General features: G+C 31.9%; 1 long non-coding RNA gene across 4 annotated transcripts; it reads left to right on the top strand.

Annotated features, from left to right (window-relative positions):
• Positions 1-8,713: 8,713 nt before the first annotated feature.
• Positions 8,714-11,625, top strand: LOC136076993 (uncharacterized). 4 transcript variants are annotated; one of them, XR_010636757.1, is made up of 5 exons: positions 8,714-9,243; positions 9,942-10,040; positions 10,696-10,880; positions 11,097-11,248; positions 11,334-11,625. It is a non-coding gene; the product is annotated as an uncharacterized LOC136076993 (long non-coding RNA). The 4 variants fall into 4 exon arrangements; XR_010636758.1 differs by having other exon boundaries at positions 8,715-9,243; positions 11,097-11,145; XR_010636756.1 differs by having other exon boundaries at positions 8,716-9,243; positions 11,186-11,248.
• The last annotated feature ends 9,009 nt before the right edge of the window (positions 11,626-20,634 follow it).

The raw sequence follows: 20,634 nt of genomic DNA, 5'->3' as shown, positions 1-20,634 counted from the left end.
AATTGCTACCATTTTATTAGTTCCTCGTAAATGAATCGACAATTCATCATACATTAGAAGGACTCCTTTAAAGAGTGCCAGATGTGAATTCCAACGCGTAGCTACATATTTTTTTAGAGTCCGGCTTAATTTTGCATTCACATTTCCACTCTTCACGAATGTAACAACTTGATAACAATTGTGAAGAAGATCATGCAAAGATAAGCAGTGAATTTTCAGTTCAGATGGTTTAAAAAGTTTTGTCAAAACATTGTTCAAGATGTGGCTGCTACATGAAATTCTTGTCGATTGCAAGATTTCTGGACGAATGTCTATATCTTCTATTGCTACTACAAACCCACTATCTTTGAAAGCACTCAAAATATTAGAACCTTGATCAGTAGTGAAAATTATTCGTCTCAGTCCGCCAGCAGTATAGGCATCTACCTTTTTAAAATTGTCAATGAGGTATCGAGAGACGACAGTGGCAGTTTTTGAAATAGGAGGTAACACAGAAAAACCCATTGCCGCCTCCTGTACTTGATTATTTTCAATCCAATGCAGCGTCATCAATAGATATGCGTTTCTGTGAAAATCATCAGTCCAAATGTCAGTAGTTATGCCTACACCACTTCTTTCTAGTTTCGCTTTGAGTATTCGGCTGATTGTGATTCTAGACTTTGAAACACTAGTTTTCATGGCTTCAGCAACTTTGTGTTTGGAAGGAAGAATGTCTTTAGCAGTAATATATCCCCAATAAGTAGCACCCAGATGAATACAGTGTTTATGACAGATTCAAATCCTTCCCCATAAATTGTTACAAATGGACGAAGATCAGTACTAAATAACGCAAGACAACTATTCAACATCGCATTCTTGTGGTTTTTATGAACTTGCACAGATGTTTTGAAGGTAGAATTTTCCTTTTTTATTACTGGAAAAATAGACTGTGAAAGATCTTAAGCTGTTGGGGCATGTGTTTTTAAATGTCTGATCAAAGTAGTGCTACTTAGCTTTTGGTGAACAGCTTTTTTACAAGTGTTACAAACTGCAATATTTTTGACAGGTTTGGTGGCATGTAATTTGAGGAGCAAAGAAAAATTCCTCCAAACTTCTAACTTGCCTACACCAATAGTTTTCGCTTTCAAAAGAACAGAACCACTGGAAATTTTTTCATTTAAAATTGCATTAAGTTCAATGACTTCATCTGAAGTCTCATAGATATCTTTTATAACATGCGCCATTTTGTATTTTTGTGTAATAATTTCTCGAAAATGTGAAACTAATATTCACCAAAATCCTGTAGTCCAAGGAGAATGAAACTTTTAAAATTCTTGAAATAATTTAAAGCTGTGGTGAATAATCGAAAATAAAACCACAAACAAAAAATAATTCCCATGAAAAAAAGCATGAAAAACATACCTGGAGAATTACTCAACTTTTCTGCGGTCACATACAAAGCTATGATGCGTATATAGAACAATAGACCATTAAAAGTTTACAACAAGATAACAATAGAATCGAAATAAACAAAATATTTAACGTTTATATGTGCGCACGTTTCATGCTCTTCAGATATCTGTTCACAAGCAACAAGAGTACAACCGTAGCATAGTTTCGCATACATCGTGATTTTTAATAAAAAAACTTAAACTAGGATAAAACAAAGGTTAAAACGATATCAACTATAAACTAAAATATACAGTAACCATAACTTAGAATCTCCAGAAAAAATGAATATTTCCATTATAACAATTAACTATTAATTGTAGCGCATTTATTTTCCGGTAAACGTCAACTAAATAATCACCCCAGAAACGTCAAAACACAATAATCAAAACAACGTACAGAACACTTAAAGGACACTTACTGTACACAGAACTGGACACTGAATCATATTCCCCTCTGAAATTCACTTCTCAATACTGGACAGCTGTCCGAATATGGTAATTTACCTTGCACTCTCTAGCACTTATGTAAAATATCTCTTCTCTTCCCTCAGAACTACAACGGCCTGATGTGTTCCAAATAAGTGGTGGAACTTTAATAGCTTCCACTGCAAAACAATAGCAAAAGTCTTGAAATAATTTAAAGATGTGCTGAATAATTTGGATTAAAATGGAATAAATTCAAGAGAGATAATAATGCTGAACAAGTCGTACAACTGAACAGTCGAACACTTTCGGAAAAGTCAATCAATTTTAATCGATTTGGCCCAGAAATGCCGGCCCGGTCGGACGCCGAACATGGCGGCCATAAAAAAGTCTAACAATGGCGGACATCGGACAAAACATTCTTCAATCAGAACCGAACATTTTGATTACGGACACCGTTGAAAATTTTTCAATTCAAACCGATCAATCATCTTGTAAAATTTTTTTACTCGGTCGCACATCGGACACAATTTGGCCCATGTCCGACCATCTTTATGTATAGTGTATATATTACACAATAATACGGAATCATTAGTTTTGAAGGAACTGTTAAAAACGATTATGAATAGACCTGTCCTCAGGAAAGATATTGACATCTGGTTATTAGGAAAACCATTAACTGAATTAGTACCAACAAGAATTCCTTCGAAGGGAGATGTGCTGCGTTTCTTTTTCTTTTTGAAGGACGAGCCGATGAAACAAACCAAACATGTCAGTTGTAATGGTGCTATAACTGAAAAAGTTGTAGTGGAAATTCAAAATCATTGGGATAAAGCTGGAACTGCAATACAACGCAAAGACAAAGTTAAAGCTAAAATATTGGATCTCTATAATATTTATAGAACACTCCAGATGAAAAAAGGATGTCAATCAAATGAAGCAAAGGAAAAACGGTTTATTGAAGATATGAAAAAATACTTATATATTTTTTACCAAGATGCTCAAAACAAAATGGAAACGGCTTCGTGATAATGAGCAAAAAAAAAGAAGTTGTTGAATTTCTTACAGCAGTTACATCTCAAGAAAGAGTTATTTTGGGATCAGAAAACCAGAAGTACAAACAAAAAGTTTCTCAAAAAATACAGAGAGCAAGAATTTAATTGGCAAGTAAAATGGCTGAAGAACTGAGAAGTCAAAATAATCTGGCAGCAACAATGACCATCCTGAAACGACAAGTGTTGACTCCCCCGAGTCAGACATGGAATCAGAAGAGGATATTAGTGTTACATGTAGTTCAGACGAATATGAACATGAAGATTTTGAATGTCAGGAAGCTGATACTGTAACAAGGAAAACCAAACCTGACAGAGAAGACAAAATTACACTGGATCTTCCAAGAAATCCTTTCAACAGTGACAAAATTTCAACAATGGCGGACCGCTTGAATTTATCAGCTGGTAAATAAAACAACCTTTATGGTGACTATACTCGCAGAGGGTGGAGATGATTTGAAGTGTGTGACTTTATCGAAAACAAGCAGTAGGACGGCTGCTAAAAAGCTTTGAATAGAGAATGCAAAGCAGGTTGAAACTACGTTTGTTTCCCCGAAGTACGTAACATCACATTGGGATGGGAAAATTGTTCCTGAGGATGCTGAACGGCTAGGTGTTCTTGTGGTTGGGATGCCAAACTATAAAGAAGGTAAACTTCTTGGGGTTCCAGTTATCTCGGATGGAATTGGTGCTACAATGGCTAATAGTAGCTATTCTCTTGTAGTCAAAAGTAGTGTAAAGTAGAACAGTCCATTGTTGGTCTTGTTTTCGATACTACTGCATCAAATTCAGGATGGAAAAATGGTGCATGTGTACTGTTGGAATTGATGCTAAACAAGAAAGTATTATATTTTGCTTGTCGTCATCATGTGATAGAGAGAATTTTGTGTTCCGCAACAGATTTTGGTCCAACATCCAGTCCAGACACCCCTGAATTCTTGAAATGTAAAAATTCTTGGGATACAATAAAACAACAATTGAATTTCAAAATTTTTAATATTACTGATTGACGTCTTGGCCTCAGAACATGCCTCGTGATGACTACAGAGAATGTGCAGAACTTGTGCTCATACTTCTAGGAGAAACACCTCCTCGTGGAGTGTACTTGTTCAAGCCTGGTGCACACCATCATGCACGCTGGATGGCAACTGTTATATGCAGTGCTAAAATGTATGCTTTTGGTGATCAGCTGAATATGATCCTGAAAAAATGGAAAAGTTGCGTCGCATTTGCACATTCAATGCCCTATTTTATGTGAAAGCGTGCATTGCCGCCCTTCTGCAGCCGATGCACCATCAAATGATCTTCAGTTTTGGCATGATCTACATTTGTTCAAGAAAATTGACCCCGAGGTAGTTGGAGCGACAATTTCAGCATTGAACAGGCATATGTGGTATCTGGCAGAAGAAACGGTCACATTTTCGAACTTTTCAAATTTGGTGTAAGATTCGGTAAAAAACAAATTGCCAGACAACTTATCAAAGCAAAAAAGACAAACTACTAGATAAAGGTGTTCCTGTCTTCCCACAGCTAATATCCTCAACAAAATTGATATATCTGATTGGCAAGAAATCATGGCTCCTGTTCAATTTACTTGGAATTGAAACAGCCTGGTTGCACTTGCCTCCAAAGCAGTGGGAAACCGACAATAACTTTCAAAAAGCGGCAATTTTTATACGTCATGCAAAGGTTGTCAATGATTTAGCCAATAGGGCAATGAAGCTGATCACAGACTTTGCAAATACTTTAATAAAAGACGAAGCACAAAAACAATAAATGTTACAAGTGGTGGAACAACACTGGCACAATGTACCAGATTTCAGGAAAAAAAAACACTAAAAAATCTATGAAAAAACTTACATAATTGTTTTTCCGAATATGGCTGGATCAGTACTTTTCTTAGGCCTAACATTACCATATCATGGTAGCTAGGCTAGATCATTTTTTTCACCTAAATTTTGATTGCTTAAATTCAACTTTTAATAACTCTAGTTCACTTCGAACAATTTATGTTACTTTTTCAATGTTAAACAATGTGACAAACATTTTTGTCATGGTGGCAAGGTTTAGAGTTATTTTAAAATCTTGAAGTATGATTTTTTTCACTTTAAATACTGAAAGGAATGGGAAAACACCCGGGGAGCAAAGCAATTTTGAGAGAAAAATATTTGGAGCACCCTAATGGCTTATAATTGAGAGGTCCAAGGTTTGATGCCTGATCTAGGTATGTAAGGCAGTGTGATATTTCTCTTTAAATGCTCTTCCGCGCAGCTCTACGACAAAACCGTTAGGTCTTGTTTGGATCTTAATAATTAGAAGAAAAAGAAAAAAAATTATTTTCTAACATTTGATGTAAATGGCAGTATTTTACTCTCCAAGGAGACTTAACAGTTTATAGTAGAAAACAGAAGAACATTTAAAAAGGATGTTTAAGCTTCCTCTCGTACATCGCTTGTCTGACCTCTTTTTTTATAAATTACTCTCGAGCCCTTAATACAAGGTGGGGGAGTGGGGAGGGGGAGAATGGTAAAAACATAGACTAGTAGATTGAAATGAATATTTGCTATAATCGGTTGAAAATTAAATTAGCTCACATCGGTTGAAAATACGTCTCTAAAATTGGTTGAGAAAAAATCGGTCCAAAATGAAAACGTCATAAATCGGTCGAATTAAAAAAGGACTATAATGGGTTGAAAACAATTTAGGCCTCAGTAACCTCAGACCTCAGTAACCTCAGTAACCTCAGTAGCCTCAGTAGGACATCTAAAAATTATTTTCACTTTTTAGTAGATGTTTTATTTTTTAGATCAAATTTGTTGGAGCAGATTTTTGTAGGTTGAGCTATGCGACACGAAAAATATGTACAAAGTCCTATTTCCGCTAAGCGATGCATAGTGCGTCGTACTGAACAAAGTTTTGTTTGATAACATTTAATCATTGTTTAACATGATATGAAATTATATCAATGTTTTTTTGTTTTTTTTGCCAGTACTGTATTTTGAAAATATTTGATGAAGTTAGAGACAGATGCTTTTTTCTAACGCTTCTGACAAGAATTAATTAAGAGGCTAGAGTTACATTTCCAAAAGATTTTAAGGGCGCGTATAGGGTACAAATAATAATTAAATGATTTGGGGACAATTTCTTTACAAATAGTTTCCACTTTTTAATATTAAAAAAAAAAGAAAACCATTACTGTAAATAGTAGGGTTATTATAAAAATATTTATGAAATTATTAAAAAAGGGAACTTAATTATACAACTATTATTGTAAATTTTCGATTGCCGTTTTATATTTACACTTCTTAGTAAACCATTTCCAAGTTAAACAAAAAACTTTAGTTATAAAAAGTCATTGTTATGATTATGGTTTTTATGTTTAACTTAGAAACGGTTCACTAAGAAGCGTATATATGCAAATATTGCCATAACTACATTATAATGTAGCTATGGCAATATTTGTATATCCTGTAAAAAAAAAAAAAATAACACTATAAACAATTAACCATGAGCGAGACTAGGTTTTTCCAAACCGAGACGAGACCGAGACGAGAAGTTAGTACTTCTCGTGAGACCGAGAACGAGACGAGAAATTTAACAATTTTTGAAAACAAATTTATTAAAATCCAAGTAAAAAAAAACACATCAATAAGTCCAAAAATGGTCAGAAGTCAAAAGGTCAGAAGTAAATGCAGCACTTTTTAGATTTTGCGTAATCTCAATTATTATGCTCTTCATTCCAGCTTGAACTTCTCTTGACCGAATTGAAAGCTTTCTTGAATAATTTGTTCTGTGATGAAGGCTCAGTTTAGGGTTTGCAATGTCAAACAATTTCTTGAAACCTCTTCCTTCGACTGCTGAAAAGGATGCCAGGTCAGTGCAAAAGTAATCCAGCATTGCAGAGTCAAACTGTTTTTGAATGGAATTGTCTTTGTCATATTTGGACTTTGTTTCAAGCATTTCGACCATGGTTCGTTGTTTCTTCTTAGGATTTTTTCAGAATACTTAACGTAATCTTGGCTGTGTTTTTTTTCGAGGTGACGATAAAGTCCACTTGACAAGCGGACTTCATCGTCACCTCGAAAAAAAACAAGCGGCGCTTGTGTTTCCATCTTTTGTTTACAAAGACTTTTTGCACGCCTTGCATTCAGCACCGTCACTTGTTTTTTGAAAATATCTCCAGATTTTGTTTTTTCTTGGTGACATTTTTAATCGTTGAAATGAGGCAAGAATATTTCTTTTCAATATGAACAATATGTGTCAAGCTGAATTACACTGGTAAACTAATGAAATTAAGTCGAAAGTGCACCATTTTATACAAAAAGTTTTTGTATTTAAAATCTAATTTAAAATATTTAAAATCTAATTAAAATTTTTTAATTAGATTTTTAAAAAAAATCTAATTAAAAAATCTAATTAAAAATCTAATTAAAAACTTAATTTGTTTTTGTCAAAAACAAATTAAATTTTTAATTAGATTTATTAAAATCACGGAGTCCAAATATTAATTAATTAAAAAAAACAAATTATTAAGCATTTTGTAAATTATAATAATTTTTAATTTGGAAAGTAATATGATATTTAAGTCTCGTTCTACTTCTCGCGAGAATTTTCTATTTCTCGTTTCTCACGAGAAGTCCCATTTCTCACCAAAAACGAGAACGAGACGAGATCTCGCTCATGGTTAATAACAATAGTAAAAAGTAAGTTGAAACCTAAAAAAATCTTAGTATTGAAAATTTTTTACTTCTTGATTTTTTTTTTTTCGAAATTGTTTTTTTATAACATTTCTACAAATTATTTTAAATTAAGGTGGTTTCAAAGGAAATATTTTTTTTTAATAAAATAACCTAATTTGAAATAAAAGCTCTTACCCAGTAGGCACGCAACGTTTTATTCACGTTTCAATCACGTGTATTTTAGGTGACTTCGTCCAGGTTACTATTTTACGTGAAAGTTACGTGAAAGTTACGTGCCAAAATATCGCGTCTAACGGAACTTTTTTTGTTCTTAATAAAAACCTGTGATAAGAAATATAAAATTATTTTTTTTATTATATTATTTATTTTTTTATAGTATAGTTTTTGTATTCATTATATTAGTTATAATTATTTTACTTTTATGATGATATAATTAATTTTTATTGTAGTTTAATCATAATTAAAAAAAAAAATTGGTCTATATAATATCTTATAACGCAATGCATTTAAAACAAAACTAAATAGTCCAATATATTTTAAGTTGTAATATCTAATATCCAAATTTCATCAAATTAAGTTAAATAAATTAGTACCAAGCGTCCCTATTTGCCACACAAATAAGATTAAACTCAAATACAAGGTATGCTTTTTTTCTAATTTATGATATAATTTTTTAGACTGGCGAATTTGTCCATTTTGCTTACTTAATTTAGTACAAAATAAGTTATGTTATAACGAATTTAATATCAAATTAAGTAAGCTATATGGACAAATTATAAGTTCTAGCAGAACTTATTCTTGATTCTTGAGCAATAATAATGTCTCTAGAACTTCTGCATACATTATTACTCAAGAGTCGTTTAGATAAAAACCCAAAATAGATTTTCTTCTATTATTTGGTTTTTATCAACAAGGGTAAAAAATTTATCCAAGATAATATCAATAAATAAATGTGTTATGTTATTTATTATTGATATATGTATATATTATTATTAAATACTTTATCTTTTTATAATATATGAAATCTTGATTTTGTGCTTTACTAGTTAATAAGGGTTAATACTTATTTATTTCCTTTTTTTATATTATTTGAATATTATATGATTAATATATATATATATTTGGTTATATGAAATTATTATTATATATATTATATGACTTTTATTACTATTGTTATTATGTACAATATAAAACAGGTTATTAACGCGGATTTGTTCGATGTTTTCCCCACAAAAAGATAATTATGATGCTATTGTATTTGAAACTGCATTTTACTTATCTTTCAATGTTGACGACCTTCCAATATGTAAAGCAAGTTTCTCTCAAGTATAGCATTGCTTTTTTAAAAATTGTTTAATGATTTAGATCAAAGAAATAGCAACACCAGAAAATCTTGTTGCCAAAACAGTTGGTGACTCACCATGTAAGATTTGTGTTAAAAATTTGTGATTTAAGATGATTATTTAATATTCATATTATTATTTAAGTTTTTATTTGTTTCTTTTGAGCTAAATTTGGTGTTGTGAGCTATTATTGGAGAAAATATCGACTTATTCATTAGATAAAGTTTGATGCCTGCTCTTACCCCGTTTCCTTCTTCATGTTTCAATCATGTATATTTTAGGTGACCTTGTCCAGGTGACAATTTTACTTGACTAAAACGTGAATGTTACGCTGCCAAAATATTGTGTATTTTGGAACTTTTTTTATTCATAATAAAAACCTGTGATTAGAAACTTGGAAAGATATTCTTTATTTACTATTTATTTATAATTTAGTTTCAGGGATTATCTTATTCGGGATATTCCTGGAATACCAGATATTTTTCTGAAATTTATCTTTTTCCAAATATCTGAAAAGTTTTCCATACATACAACTTATATTACAAGTTCCATACATACAACTTATATTACAACATATAACAAGTATATATTATTCATCTATTTGTTTTTATGTTGTTTTAGTCATCATTCATACAAAAATTAAGAAAAGTTTTTAAAAAATTGAGAAACAACTTGGCTGAATGCAAAATTAAGGGAAAAATGAGGGGGAAATATTCTGAATTTTTTCAGGATATTTTCCGTAAATTTTTTCAGGATATTTTAAATATAATGATTACATGAAATATGTAGTTTATATATTCATTATTGAAATTACTTTTTATTTTACTTTTATAATAATGTAATTATTTTGCCTTGTAATTTTATAATAATTAACTTAAAAAGTAGGGCGTAAGATATCTTATAACTTCGCAATGCATTTTTGACAAAAATAAAATGTCACATATAATATTTTATCCAAACATATTATCTTATAACTAAGTTTTATCAATTTAGGTTTAATAAATATATTATAAAGCTTAGTTCAAAATTGTGTAACGTTATGGCAGATAATTATCATATTGCAACACGCAAAAGATCAAACCCTACTAAAAGGTATACTTTTTTTTCTACCATATTGTATATTATTTTAGACTGTCAAATTTGTCAATGTAATTAATTTGATAATAAATAAGTTATTATAACTTATTTAATATTAAATTTATTAAGCTACATGACAAATGATAAGTTCTGCATAAAATATTATTGACTAGGAAGACCCAATGGTATTGTTATGTTATTGCCAAGGAATATCATTCTGTAGTAAGACCCAATAACCTTTTAACTTTTAAAGTTTGACTTTAAATTTCACTTTTCCCTCTCTTTGTCTTCTTTTGTGATCGCACTCTGTAGTAAGAATTTGATTTAATTCATATCTTGTTGGAGAATGCAACTTGATTCTGAGTTGAATTTTCAGCACTCTGTATTTATTGGTGACCTAATTTGATAATACTTTATTATACATATTTTTAGTTTTATACTTAATATATTATATATAATTAGGGGTAGATGAGGCTCCTTAGCCGTGGTGAATATTTCCACAGCAAAAGAAGCCTCAAGGTGAAAATCTGACCATGGATAAGGAAAATCATGATATAAAATCCCCACTATAATGCTTTGTGGTTATGTGATAACTATTACATTTTTATAAATTGTTTTAATTTTTGTGTGCATTCTAAAATGACATTTAATGCTGTTCAAAACTTTGTAGATTACTCATTTAAAGCAACTTTGTGGATTACTCATTCAAAGCAACTTTGTGGGCTGTCACCTTTGCATCTAGTGAGTTAATGTATGAACAAGTTAATGCAGAAACAGATGCAAATATAAGAAGATGGAAAACTAAGGAAACAAATTATCATGTTATCACATAGTACACAGATGTTATCACATAAGGTGAGTACAGGTCTTTTTCTAATCACGCCCATCAGTTATTAACTTTATATAGATATAGATATAGATAAATCTATAGATAGATATTAGATATAGATATATATAGATAAAAAATATTTTTTTAAACTTGTATTTTTTATTATGTAATTCTTTTTTTTTAATCATCTGTCGACTTTTTTGTTACATCTTTTTTTATTAAATACTTATTTACTTTTTTAGCAATCAGAGTATAAAATTAGAAGGCAAATGACTTTTATTTTTTTACACTGTATGTAGTATTGTTTTCTTAAAATTATTTAATGATTTAGATTAAAGAAAACAAATAACACACTAGAAAATCTTGTTGCCAAAAGTAGTTAGCAACTCTTAAAGTAAGATTTGTTTTAAAAGTTTGTGATTTAAGATAATTATTAAATAATCATATTATTATTTAAGATTTTATTCGTTTCTTTTCAGCTAAATCTGATTCATTAGATAAAGTTTGATGCGTGCTCTTATAGAAGAAAATATCGACTGATTCGTTAGATTATGTTTGAAGCGTGCTTTTATGGGAGAATAGATATATAAGTTTGAAGCGTGCTCTTCGTAAGTTGCAGATCTACGACTTCGTACTTATTACTTATTGGATATAAGGAGGATATTTTAACAAAAGTGCAGCTTTTATTACAAATTAAAAATTTTTATGTCAAGAACTAATATACTGACTAATAAAACCATGTATTTTAATACGTATTAAATATTTCCTCGACGATGAGTTTTTTTTCTTTACACGAATCCAAACACTTATAATTGTAATTATAAAGCATAATTATTGCTTAAATATTACGTGCCAAAATTAACGTAAAAAGCACGTCTTTTGGACAGTTTATGGGGACCAAAAAATCACCTAAATATCACGTGCCAAAAGTAACGTGAAAAACGCTTCCATAAATCACGTGAATTGGTCATTTCATGAGGACCAAAAAGTCACCTAAACATCACGTGCCAAAAGTAACGTGAAAAACACGTCCATAAATCACGTGAATTGGTCATTTCATGGGGACCAAAAAGTCACCTAATTGTCACGTGCCAAAATAACGTGAAACTCACGTTTTTGTCACGTTGCTGTGCCTACTGGGTAATATATATCAGTTAGATGTGTTTATATATCAGTAGGGAAGTGTGGGGAGAAGTGGTACGCGGGAGAAGTGGGACAGCCAGATATTTTTAATTAGGAGTAGTGCCTAAATACTGTTATTTAATGTAAACAATTAAATTTCTTCCCCTCTATTTAGCAGATATTGCTTTGTTTTCCTGCGTGTGCTGCAAACCCTAATTTCGAAATGTACCTTAAAAATGTGTTTACATGAAGGGTGAAGTGGGACAGAAAAAAGAAATAATTATGCCGCGCTTCATCCTTTTGCCATTTGATTATTTCGATTGGTGAAAGGTCTTGAACATTTTTATATCTATTAGGTGATTTTATAATTTTATTAGTTACTATTTAATAATTTGTGTTAAGATGTTGTTTTAAATTTATTTGTCCCACTTCTACTCACATTTGTTCCACTTTACCCCAATGACACGGTTTCTCTAAAAGCAAAAATTTATGTACTTAGTTATAATTGACTGGAAACCAAAGGGGATTGAATTGGCGCCTAAAAAGAAGGTTTATTCGTAAAAACTTGCTTGGGTCAGTTTATACATCAAATAAAAAAGATATTGCAATTGCCTTAAAAAATAATTTACGTGTCCCACTTTTCCCCACTCTCCCCTATGAATGTAAAATCCACTTATCACCTGTTTCTTTTCGTAACTTGTACTTACAAAGAGATAGAAAAAATATATTTTAAGGAATGATAACTTAATTTAGCAACCATTTACTCAAACTAATTTTGAAAAATTTTTATTTTTTTTAAGAACGTTTTTATGTATACTATAGTTTTAAACACTCTTCTTGAACACGGAATCATATACCTGAGCACGTGACAAAAATAGTTGTTACAGTTTGTATATTTGCAAGAAGTTCCTCTTCAGTTCTAGACGAACATCTTCTGATAAACTTTTTCCATTCAGAAAACACATTTTCAATTGGATTTAAAAAGGAAAAATATGGAGGTAAAAATATCAAAGAATGCTCAGCACGTACTATCTTATCTTGAACAAGCTTTATGAAAACGAACATTGCCTTAAATTAAGGTAGCTCTAACTATTTCATTAACAGCTAGTTATGCTAATACTAGACGAATAAAATATAAAAAGTTTTCTGTATTAAATACTCTTGTTTGTGTTATATTTCAAAATTCCATTTTTGTTCATTGCACAACAGACGAAAATATTTCTTGACCGCTTATTCGTCACTAATAATTGCGTAGCACTCTTTCCGTGGAAAGAGTACCGCGTAAACAAATACAAGAGTATTTGCAATTTCTGATGGTGAGTGATTTGCATTTAAGTAAGATTCAATTATCCTTGAACGGTTTTCATTGTTGATTGTTTGATTCAACATTTTAAAAACGTTTAACAAGTTAAACTAAATTTGTCAAGCTTTGTTTTTAACCACAAAAAATATTGGGCTTACCGCAAACACGTGCTTATTGCAAAACCTATAAAAATCCGGCTAACGAGAAATTTTATTCGGACGAAGCGTAAAGTCATGTTTTTCATCCAATCAAAACAGGAAGCTGATCTCAGGAAATAGCCACTCGTAGTAGTTTCATGGTACATCATTTTATTGATAACAAATAGAGTTTTAGCGGTTGTTTAACAGCCTAAACAAGGTCAAAAGACATACGGTCAGCTAATAACAATCTCTTTTGTACATACGGCCTTCTGGTTCTTTTAATTTTACCATAAGTTTTATGATTTTTGGGACTAGAATTACTCAAAACACAGACTTCGTCATAGAGAACATTTTTTAGTAATAAACAGAAAAAACGTCAAAACTGGATGTACGGCCTCTTGGTTTTCGGCTGGCGAGTTTTAAACGTCAAACGAGTTACGTTGCGTAATTACTTTTTAATTCATTTTATTGTTCTGAAGAAAAAATGAAGTAGCTTAAATAATCAGAAAATTAGTTATATAGTACTGCATTTGAAGGCGAAAGCTTTTTTCCTATATTCAATGAAAAAGAAATAGGAAATTTTTTTTTGAAAAATTATTTTTTTGGGCGCTTACTTTTGGGCGCCCATACCGCTTCAGTGGTACAAATAAAGGTCTAAGTTCGTCTCTGTCAACAATAATATAAATTTAATGAGTTAACTTGATTACAGTTGCTATTTTTAAACAGATAAAGCAATGCACCAATCTCAAAGATTTTTATAATGCTGTTCAACTTTTTTTTAGGCATAGGGGGATCACTACTAAGCAAAGAGGTTACTCAACTGGCGGTTTGCAGAAAAGCAAATTTTTTTTTGATTATGCTATTAAAAGAGATAAAAAACTCCATCGAATCACATGCACTTTTTCAACAAAAGTTGGCTCACAATAAATCGCCCAGCGAATCGCTCTATGAAAATAATGCAGTTACCTAACTAAATATCACATCCGTAATTAATCGCCCCTGATTTCGCATCAAAATATATGAATTTACTGCAAAATTGGTACCAAAATATGCATTGGCATTACCGCATTACCAAATAAACTTGTAGCTAAGTCTTGTATACTTCATTCACTGACAGAGGAATTATTCAGAGGAATACTTCATTCACTGACAGAGGAATTTCAAAAATGCTAAGATTTTTTTGAGCAATGTATGTCTACTGTCCAGTGTTTATTATTTTTGATATAGTAATAAAAAAATAACAACTTTGATTTTGGATAACTAGCATCTAAAAATTAAAGTAAAACAAGTAGAAATGGAATTTTACTTGGTTTCGAAATAAAACATTCTACAGCGCGTTTCAATTTTTCAATAAACATATCTAAAAAAAAATCTATTTCAAGACTCCGATTAATTTCTTTATGGGTATTCATTATAGGAACAGCGCTCAGACTTTCCTAAAGCTATATTATTATAGTAACATCTTAAATAAATTATTTAAAATGTTATTATAATAATATAGCTATAGACCAGAATTATTTTAATAAAACAGACGATTTCGGAGGCAATGCTTTTTAACCCAATTTGTTCTTAAGCGCGGATGAAATCTAGAGCTGATTGAAAATCTTTTAGTTAAACTTTTTATTCTTAGCTTCGTCAATGAAAATGTCCCGGTGAAGCTGCACGCTTTGATAGTTAGAAAAATTGTCCTTGTATAAATTTTTTATGTAGTATATAAAGCATTCAGTCTTATTTGATTCAATCACAAACTCTTCGAATCTTGTTAAATGACAAGTTGTTTCAGTTAATTCAAATCTATCGGTGAGGCCAACTAAAACTGCATCTAAACTAGTAAAGTATAACTGCTTGTAGATCTCATTTGGGTCATTTGGCTGATAATAAGTATCCCCAAATCTTGCAAGTATTTTTTTCTTCCTGGATAGAGCTGGTTTGTCTAAATCCATCGTTTTAGCAGATTCAGTTGCCGCAGCGAAAAGTGTTTTAAAGTGACTCAGTACGCAAAGATCTTAAAATTTGTTTCAGGGTCGGAATGATGGATTCAGCCTTACATAAGTTGAGTTGACTTCCCTGATGTTGAATGCTTGAATTTTCTAGGATGGTAAAAATGATTCGAAGAAATTCCAAGTCAGAAACCTGTAAAGAAAACAAAAAAGCCAATGCTTCCACTCGGCATTTGGTAAAGTGGTAAGGTCTTCCAGCCAGACCAGAAGTGATCTATAATTACTGGTAATAGATACTAAAGATGGCTTGCGCATTATCCATCTGGTTGGGCAAAAATGTCTAAATGATGTTCCATTGTATTGTTTATCTTCGCTTTTATTTTGGTCTTTTAGGCTTGAAAACCAAGCGAGCCTCTTTGGTGAGCCTCTGGTAAAAGCGATGAACTTTTGAACGAGTGACAACGATGAACTTTTGAACGAGTGATGTTTTCCTTATTAGCTATGTTTTTTATTTCATCTTGTACAACCAAATTTAAATTGTGAGCTCTGCAATAAACATAAAGCTCTGCTTTCCTGCTTTCTTGTTGAAGAACAAGTTTTTGCAAACCAGCTATTTCAGAAGACATGGCAGCAGTTCCATCATTGCATTGTCCCCAACAGTTCTCGAGCTTTAAGCTGAAACGAAGAAGGACGTAATCGTTTCATAACGTAATCCTTTTATAACTCAGGACGTAATTGTTTCATAATTGAAAACAGATCCTTGCTTTTAGTTGTGGCTGTCTCATAAAATCGACAAAAATTCTCATTAATTTGAAACTCATTGTCCACAGTACGGAAGGATACATATACCTATACATTTTAAAAATTCATAAAAATTATTAAAGGAAAATAAAGGTTCAATGAATTGTTGGTTCGGCTGATAGTACCTGCTCTTTTCCTGTGAAATCCCTTTTTTTATTGTGTTTGATAATTCACGTTGAATAACTAACGAAATATCCAACAAAATTTCATTTGTGACATCTGGAGATATCTACTTGTACTTGTCTGGTCGATTAATCAGTTTTTTCAAAACCGATACATCCATAGACCTCAGTTTATAAGAGCTGGAAATAGATTTGAAGACTCCTTTGTTTTGCCTCTAATGACCAAGTTTTGACAGCCGAGAAAAATCAGACTAGAAAGTATATGGTTGAGAGCATTTCTTGCGTCCTTCATATCTTGTAGATGTTGAGTAGAAAGTTTACTGGAAACTGTAGAATCTGACGTGCTTGTTAAAATCGGTTTGTTAGCGGCTCGGTGAAAATGGCTTCATGACGCTAAAAATGGCTTCATGACGCTAATAATCAATAAAGTAATAATCAATGTTGTAAATTTCAAATCATGAAATTTACTAAATTTACTATATCTTTAAGTTAAAATTATGATATATTGGACAAATAACTATACCAGCTAAAATATGATTAACACCTGTCTTTTTTCCAATGTTCTTAAAGTAAAGAAAAAATCGTACGACTTAAATATCAAAAGCTCTAGAAATTCCAATTATAGTACAAGTTATATACAGCTACATTGTTTAAGATGTTATTATAATAATATAGCTAAAGCCACACACGTTAGCTAACTTGAGAAGTTTTTTGTTACCTCGCTGAAATGTTGATTTTTTGTTCCAATCTTTTGAATCTTCCCTCATAGTTAAGCAGTTCGTCAATTAAGTTCAATCCTGTTTTGTTAGTCAAGAAGTTATACCAATGTATGGCCTCCACTATAGAGATTCTTGATAGCTCCACTGTCTGTTTAATAGTGCGGTTATGTCTTTAAATAATACCATTTCCCGACGAACAATACGTTGCTTGATGCCTTTAACGTACACCCCATTTCTCTAAAAATTTTACGATCTCTTCACTTCTGAATACGGAATCATTATCTGTCCGAATTTCTTCAGGCACTGATGGTAACCATGGAAATTTTATTTTTATGAATTTTTAAATTTCTTTTAATCGGATATGCCTCATTTTACTTCAGTACAGGCTGAGTTAGATTTACGGAAATTATTTTGGAAAAAACAGACAAATATTCCTTCAACTGTTGCTGGTACTTTAAAGGCCATTGACATGAGAAGTTTTTCAAATATAAGGGCAGTGTTTATAATATTAGAAACAATTCCAATAACAACGTGAATGTGAAAGAAGTATTTCAGTCATACGTAGGCTAAAAACATACTCCTGAAGTAATCTGATTGAGTCTCGTTTTAACACTCAATGTCTATATGTATAAAATTTTTCTACATGTTGAAAGAGTCATTGCCATTCTTTCAAAGCCAGGTGAAAGACGCATATACGAAAGACGCCTTGGCTTTTTATTTAGTAGTATAATGGCTTTTATTTTACTTTTTTCTTATCTCTAATTTAATTTCTACTAATATTATGTGCGTGTGTGTGTGTGTGTGTGTGTGTGTGTGCGTGTGTGTGTGTGTGTGTGTGTGTGTGTGTGTGTGTGTGTGTGTGTGTGTGTATTTGCATATATATAGACAGACTATTAGCATATATTTACTTTATATTAACTGAACTTCAATAAAAAAATGTAACAAAGATTATTTAAAAAAAAATTGCAATTCAAAATGGAAAATAAGAAAATTTCTATCAGAATCCAGAAATGGAGGGCTAACCATAGGCAAAATGACAGCATACAGATAAAGTGCAAAGTCCTATGGCTTACCTTTTCGTTGGTGCACTTTGCTAAGTAAATTAGGCTTACAATTACATGTCTATTTTATAAACGAAATTGCCAAGGCAACAATAGTTGTTGCCTTGGCAATTTCGTTCATAATTTTATAGTTATTGTAAAAATTTCTGATAAAAATAGATACTACAAAGCAATACAAAACAAATTTAGTTATTATTCAATGACATCTACTTTTTAAATTGACTATACTTAAACCCTAAGGAGCTTGGACGAGGAGGGAGGATGGAGGGGGATAAATTTTGATTAAAAAAATTTCGCATCACCCATTTAAAATGCTAGATCCGCCCTACAATAAAAACAATTTTTATAAAAAAATTGTTTTTATTGTAGTAAATGATTAATGTTGTTGCTTAATACGTAATCCATCACTACCATTACTAAAAAGAGTAACTTAAAAAGAAATTTTTTAACCTCAAATAATCTTAACACACGGGAGGAGACGTTTATTAATTTTCGGAAAACTCTCCTATCTACTTCAAGTTTATAAAGACTCCTTCCTTCCTTTATTTTTTGTTATGCGCAAACTAATCTCATCAATAAAAACACTTTCAGTATAGGCCGGTTTTAAAAATAAATAACTTATTTATAAAAGTAAAACTTTCCACTTTTTTTAAGACCTCACCGTATATTAAGCACCAAAGAGAAAAAAATATGAAACATTATATTTTCAAATATTTTCAAGAATTAAAATTGGAGACATTAAAGCTTAGTTAAGAACCCGATGATAATGCAGCATTCAAGGTAACCCATATGCTAGCAAAAACATATAAACCATTTCCTAACGGAATTTATTAAATTTAAAATTAAATTTTTAAAATTTGTAATAAATTGTATCAAATATTAAAAATTTAAAAACTTGCAATTATTAATTGCATTTCATTGCTAATTATGTCAGCAATCGAAGAAATAGCTACCAACGCTTTTAAACCGGCAGTAGATCTAAAGGATTTGAATGCTACTCTCATGAAAAGTTATCAGAACGATATTGCTCTTATGATCAAGGCAGCTCTATTTGTTGCACTAGCGGAAGAGAAACGATCTAGTGAATTAAGAGAAAAAGCCCTGAAAGACAAAATTGATTTACTGGTAAAACAAATTAATGAGTTGAAAGAAATAAAATCAACAGCCACACTATCGTTTGCATCTTTGCTTAAGGACAAATCGGATGAGAGCATGCAGCAACGGCAGCAGCTATGTAATTTTACCGCTGCTTAAAATAAAAATATTCGAAGTCGCGAGTTAAATGTCATTGTAGTCGGTCTTAATAAGTCTAGTACTGTAGACGATAAAAAGCTTATTGAGGATTTTTTTTTGTAGCAACAGGATTGGAGGATGCTACTGCTATCGCACGTGTTAACCGCCTCAAATCGAGCAAAAGCAAAACAAAATTAACAAACTCGAACATTATTCAGGTTTCGTTATCAAATCTTTCATCTCGAGCGGAAATACTCAAAAAATGCGCGCATCACAAACAAGAGATATACAAGGGTGTCTACGTACGCGAAGACAGAACGCCAGAGCAACAAACCGAGATTAACACCACACGCACCCAACTCAAAAAGCTTTACGACAAACTTGCCGCTGCTAACATTCTCAATAATCCGTTTCGGAATGTTATACATCGAAGAACAGGTCGCATCTGTTGCATCGATGTCATCGAATCAACGTCCAATCAGTGCTACATTTTTCATCCCTAGCCAGAGCTCTGTCAGACTACGCTAACCACACAGCCGCTCCTAACTCAGAAATCTCCACTGCCAACTAGACGTCCTAGACCAAAAACTAAAGCAAAAATAAAATCGATACAACCCGACGCTTCTACAGTCTCACCTAGCCATCTATGTTACTGGGCAAATATCCATGTTCACTCAACAATAAAAAACGCCAAGAGCTCTTTGTTAGACTATCACCTCTACATATATTCAGCCGGCCACACGTCATATTTTTTGCGGAAACTTGTTTCACAGATATATCAGACGTTACCGTACCCGGCTACCAACCACATTGCAAAGAAAGAGACTAGAGGGGCGGTGGAGTTGCAATTTACACGAGAGACGATATCATAGTCAGCGAAGTTAGTTCTACTCAGCTCAACTCAACATCAATTGAGCAAATCTGGCGAAAAATGAAACTTGGTCAAGAATCATTTTTCCTCGGCTGCTTATATCGTCCACACGACGAAAATAATCAAGTTCTTACTCAGTGTATCACATCAATCACTACCGCTCAACAGATACTGCCTGATATAAACTGCTCTGCAATGCTACTGTATGGCGACTTCAATTTTAGCCATACATCTTATGAGTCTATCGAAGTTAACGGCGGAATTGCAACTGTTGCTCACGTGAGAGGTGAGCGTCAAGGCGACATCAGGTTCCAGAAGTGCCTTGATGAATGTCACTTAACTCAGCTTATCACATTCCCAATCTACCGTTGTAGTCGACACGTCGAGCCTACTAGCACACTCAATCTTATTATAACAAATGAGCCAGACCGTGTAATCTTCATTAAACAAAGCGATTCTTTTGGGCCA

Source organism: Hydra vulgaris, chromosome 02 (assembly GCF_038396675.1).
Source record: "Hydra vulgaris chromosome 02, alternate assembly HydraT2T_AEP".
NCBI classification, from domain to species: Eukaryota; Metazoa; Cnidaria; class Hydrozoa; order Anthoathecata; family Hydridae; genus Hydra; species Hydra vulgaris.
This window is presented reverse-complemented; position numbering and strand designations above follow the sequence as displayed.